General features: G+C 35.7%; 1 long non-coding RNA gene across 1 annotated transcript in view; it reads right to left on the reverse strand.

Annotated features, from left to right (window-relative positions):
• LOC142070823 (uncharacterized) overlaps positions 1–5763 on the reverse strand; it is a 141439-nt gene extending 135676 nt beyond the window's left edge. Inside the window, exons 1-2 of the long non-coding RNA XR_012666746.1 lie at positions 5669–5763; positions 5036–5138 (exon numbers count right to left, since the gene is read on the reverse strand). This is a non-coding gene — a long non-coding RNA (uncharacterized LOC142070823). The remainder of the gene's footprint in view (positions 1–5035; positions 5139–5668) is intronic.
• Positions 5764–6000: the final 237 nt, after the last annotated feature.

Raw genomic sequence — 6000 nt, forward strand, 5'->3', positions numbered from 1 at the left:
TCATTTGCAGATTTACAAACTTTGGTCACAGATCCTGAAAATATTCATGTATGTGCTCATCATTACCATTGTGAGTAGCCCCGTTGATTTCAATGAGACAACCCACAGCAGTAAAGTTAAACAAATGAATAAGTAATTGCAAGTTTGGGGCCTTTGTCTTTGAACAACTGGTAACCCAGACATAGTCCATCATATTTTTTTTTGTTTTATGAGAGCTGGATACAATTTAAGTATTTTGATTAACTTTGTCACAAATTTGTATTTCACTCTTTTAGCCGCCTATAGAGTTTAAACATTTATTTTTTTTAGAAAACTCTTTACAATTGTAAACAATTTTATTTCAAAGGTTAAAAAAGGAGATAAAATGATTTTTGTAACTGCTATTTTTTTAACAACTCTACTCATCCAACACCTGTATGTGGAAACTGGTGGTTGGGTAATACAAATAATAATTGAATTATTTTATATTTTTTCACCAAAATTATGTAACTGTTTCATACTACTTTGCCTCTAAAAGTACTCTAAATCACATTATGAACCATAGCCGAAGCATGCGTATAAGATATATTTCAGTATATAAATGTATATATCAAAATTTTAAAGTTCATATTCTTAGTAAATTTTGAGGACCTCATTTCCACTAGAGTATATACTAAGTTATGACAGCTTTAGTTCTAAGTTTTAATTAAGTAATATCAGTTCCCCTTCATGTCTAGAAACTGAGTTTTTCTGAAAATGACATCTCAGAATAAGCACATCTCTCAAATTAAAGAGCCACACATTGGGACTCAGGGACAACTGATCAGTGCATAAGTTCTCACTAACACCTTCAGAGCTATATGAATACTATTGTCATTACTTCACCTGTTAAAGGGTTGGAATGGATTTCATGGTATTGCTAGTCAGACTGAATATTGCAACTGCTGTTAGCTCTGACGTCCAGGCTATCAGATAAATAGAGAGATTTCTTTGAGATTCTGCTACTAAGGAAGGCAGAATTCCCAGAATTCACCCCAGGGGCTGAAATAGGGGGACATATATTTTAAAAATATTATGTTTTGAAGTTTAGATATAATACACCTAAAATGTTATCGTAACAAGAAGTGCAGCTGGGTTACTGGGTTTGTTTTTTATCTGTAAAAGAATCAAGACAGAACTTGTGGAGTACATTACATGCAAGTCAATTCTAAGATCAAAGGAACAAGACTTCCATCAACTGGGTCTTGTTTAAAAATGATTACTAAATGCCTTATCAGTGGGGGGGATGTTTGGGGTTGGACTAGCAGGAACAATATCCAAACTCCCCAAAGAGGGGGATACTCTCTGCCCAGAAATTCCAGAGCCAGGCCTCTTCTCATATCTCTAATGCACTTAGGAATGTGCATAGAGGTAGTGGTGGGATTTTCTATGCCTCCCATTGGCCAGCTGGGGATAACAGGAGAGACAATTGGATGTCCGAGTTAGTGAAGCTAGTGAAAAAGCTTCTTCTGATAAACTATAAATGCACATTGCAAAGTATATCAATTAATAATCAGCCTCAAATTAATCATTAATAGAAAGAGGGCCATACTTTATAGTAAAATTACATTTGTAAATGGGTTATAAAGCATTTATAAATTATTAAAATATGTTATAAATATGTTACAGACTTGAGTAATGTGTTATGGATGCTTATAGGCACATCAGTGGAAGGTGTAGATAATTGCGGCCCATATATAAGTAGCCAATTGAACAGCTGGATTCTGCATCAATCTATAACAACTGATGAACTGTTCATTAAAATGCTATTAATCTAACTGATTTATAAATGAAATTTTAATGAAAATACAAATCGAAACTTAACAGAAAGTGTGATTAAGATATGTTTATTAATATATTTGAAAGGTAGATGTGTTAATCTACAGTCTAATTTTGTCATCTTACTCACATTAACTAGCAGAGCTGTCCAAAAAGCAACAATCCCATTCAATGAATAATATTGAGGTTTCAAAATTTGTTTTCTTTCTGATGCAGAACACAAATAAGAACTTTGGAAATTTTATTCATGAAAAAAAGACAAGAAACCCATCTTAGAATAACCAATGGTCCAGTGGTTAAGGCCCTCACATAGGATTTGGAAGACCCCAATTCAAGTTCCTGTTCTGAATTAAGCAGGCTAGTACCCTTACCATCATGCTATTAGCTATTCTGGGGTGGTGAATGTCCCCATATTTCTCTGTGAAATTCCACCCTTGGCCTGAGAATATATTTCCATGGACATGACACATTTCTGTGAAACATTTCAGTTTCAATGACACAGCATTTTTCAATGGAAAATAATTTCACTAAATTATTTTTGACACACTCTACCGATTAGTATCATATTCAACATATGGGTCCATGGAACCGTTCACTAAGTTGGATACCACTCAACATAAGGTTGGAAGAATTGAGTCTTTTTGATAACATCTTGGATGTCCAAACCAAGAAAATATTAATGAAGTCTTATCCATATTATTTTCTATTCTTGAAATGTAATTTGAGTTTTATAACTCCTAAACACAACAACATTCCTTTCCAGCCTGAGACTTCTGTGTGCTGAAGTTCAGCCAATTTGTAAGCCTGTTAAAAATTCCAGGAAACAGGTGGTTATAATAGAAATAGTGAAATCAACTTTAACTGTAGAGTACAGTGGATGAGCTATAGTTAAAGATTCATTTTTATGTGTCTAAAAAGGTGAACTTTACAAATTATTTTCTTTTCTGACAATAAATTCAAAGCCTCCTTAAAGCTTCCACTATAAATAAGGAAGACAATCAAGACTGCAGCCAGAGAAACTCTGTCTACTGTACTGACACTCAGGATAGGACCAATTATTTTTGTATTTTCAAGAGAAGTTATCTATTGCTGGCCTGTATGTTTTCATGGTTTGATAGAAGGTGAAAAATAAAAGATGTGTCCTTGGACAGATAGTTTTCCTTGGTACTGCTTCGCATGTCTTAATTTACCACTGCTACATTTTCAAACACGATGTACCCAAGAGCGTCTTTTGTCAGGAAGTATCACTGAAGCAGAGAGAGGGATGTTTAGAATGAATTTATCCTTAATTGGGAGCTGAACTGCAGTAGCTTCCCATCATCCTTTAACACAAAGCTTTGTTTTCCCTTTTATATGCAAGGAAGGAATTTATTAATGTTTTGTACTACCAAGAATCTATAAAGCACTTTAAAATGATCAGGTAAAGGCTTGTAACAGCAATACTGGAATGTGCTATAAAATATTTTGAAGAGTAATTTGGAAGCTAAGATAGGAATTCTTCTAGTGGAACATAGCTTCCAATGCACTTTATTCTATCATCTGTGCAGTAAGCATCATCATAAATGAAGATATAGTATGATAAGCCAAATTATCCCTAAAAAGATTCAGGTACAAACTCCAAAGAAAGAGACTTGACAACTTGCTGGTAATACAAGAAATGAGGGTGCCCTGTTCTTTTCATAGCTAATGAGTGCTCCTACATTGCCAGAGTAAAAAATATATTATTTCAAAAAGGAGAAATCCAGTTTTAACAGAGACCATTACTACTTTAACAAGTCATTTTTAAAGTAGATGTTGTCTTTTTTCAATAGCATGCACTTGATATGTCACTTCTAATATTTAAGCCAGTGGGGGGGGGGGGGGGCGGGGATATGGATTACTGAAAGTGAAGTAAACTACAATTAAGAAAAAGAAAAGAAAAGAAAAATAAACAATAATTTTGTTTTCTAAGGCTCCAACACTGCAAACACCTATGTATATGTTTAACTTTACACACACAGTGAGTAGTCCATTAACTTCAGTGGAATTAACAGTGTGCAAAGATAAGCTTGTGCATAAATTATTACAGGATCAGGGTTTAAAGTCTTTTTTTAGTTAAGGGAAGTTTATTACAAATCACAATTGGAAATGTCTTAATTAATAACTGTTTATGGCTCTTCCCCCCCCCCCCAATATTCAAATTGATGACTAATACTTTTGTATCCCTCAGAAGTGTGTTGTACTCTGGACATTTTTTTTTGCAATACCCTAATTAATATAATCCAATCTTGCAAACACTTACACATGTGCTAAACTTGACTACCATGAAGTCTAATTAAAAGTTAAGTGCATGCCTAAATGTTTGCATGATGTAATCTACATTTACACCCTAAATTCTTGATCCTACAAGGAGCCCCATATATGCAGATTCCTGTTTTTATGTAGATCCCTATTGAAATCAATGAGGTGCCCTCATGGAGAGCTCATTGCCTAAAATGAATAAACGTTTGTTTCCTTCTTTTCTCTAGGATTTGATAGCAGGTTTCCAGATGAAGATAATGTTTAGATCAAAGAAATAAATAATGCATATGTAACTTCATGGACAGGAGGGATGGTCTTTCAAAGATTTTCATTACTAAAATATTTATATGGACTCCCTATCACTTAGGGATATTCCCTTTAATGAGTTAATACAGAAGGGTAATGAATTAGTACCATTGTCTTTCCTCTTTGAAAACTTTTAAATAATGACCAATCCTGCAAAGCTCCCATTGACTTCAGTGGGCATTTTGCCTTAATTAAGACTGCAGCTTAGAGACATAATTGCAAAGGTGAGGCTTCAAAACTTTTGATTCTTCCAATAATTTCTCTCAGTGATAGGGTGGTGGCTCCCTTCTAACACATTGGTACACACACAGTTTAATCAGTTCTAGCAGAAAAGACCATTAAATATAGGATTATATCCTTTGTTATGGAATTGCCACCCAAAATATGCTGAGGACACTCTCCTGATTCTTACATCAGCAAATAAAGAACAGAGAGAAGAAACCAAAGCTCTTGTACTGTAAACACTAACCCATAGGTTTTGCTACCATTCATACCCCATTGATTTCAATAGGAACACTCACAGATAACACACGATCAGTGTTTGCCAGATGGGAGTTCATATTTATTCCATTTTATGTCACTTAGAACAGTATTTGTTGATCCTAGTGTAAGTGTATCACCCTTAAGTACAAAACATTAATTGAGTACTTACAAACAAGAAAAGTAGAGAGGCATCTTTCAGGTACGAAATGGCTCCTTTAGGGCTAAAGTTGCTTGGCTCCATCCAATTTAAAGGGCTAGTGCAGCAAGGTGTGCTGGGAAAACAAGTATAAAAGGAAACCCCTTTAAAAGAAGGTTCTAAAAAGAGTTAATAGGAACTAAGAAACTGGTAAAGAAAAGGCCACTTCTGTGTTGTGTAAAGTATTATTATATTATAACACACTGCATAGTATGTTCTATGTCTTCTCCTCTGTGCGGATGGGTGAGTTATAGTCTCTGATTACAAAGGGCTAGATTCACATGCGGGATTTAGCCTAATTGCAATTTTTGGCATTTAAATTCAACATTTAGGCACCTTTGAGATTCTTAAAACCCTGGTTCACCTGCTGCCCAACTCTAGAGATCCCAACATTTCTGCTGGTAAAGTCCCCTAGGCACCTAAAAATCTATCAGTGTGGATGTGCACTGTTGCTACAACCCAGGTGCCCAAACCTTAGCAGGATCCTCACATTAGGCATTCCCTGCCTACCTTGACTGTGGGGTCAAAGCCAATAGGCATTCTCAGCACACACCTAACCCTGCAGCCAAGAAGACCAACTTGTAGCGTCCTGATTAGTGCACTCACCTGGGATGTAGAAGAGGCAGATTCAATCCTCTGCTCTGTCTGATGTGGAAAAAGGATTTGTATTTGAGCCTCCTACCTCACAGGAGAGTGCACTGGGCTCTGGGACATTCTGGCACAGGGCTTTCAGTCTCACCTGTTGTAGCTGTTCCACTGTATAACTAATTAAATATTCACTAGGCTAGCCAGACAGCAAATGAATCCAGTGATTAGGGCACTCATGTGGGAAACTCAATTCCTTTCTCCACAGCAGGGAAGAAATGAACTTAGGTCTCCTACAGCGTGGATGATTTTTCTAACCACTAAGTCAAAAGTAAAGGGGGAGGGTGTCTTTT

This window comes from Caretta caretta, chromosome 2, assembly GCF_965140235.1.
Source record: "Caretta caretta isolate rCarCar2 chromosome 2, rCarCar1.hap1, whole genome shotgun sequence".
Lineage (NCBI taxonomy): Eukaryota > Metazoa > Chordata > Testudines > Cheloniidae > Caretta > Caretta caretta.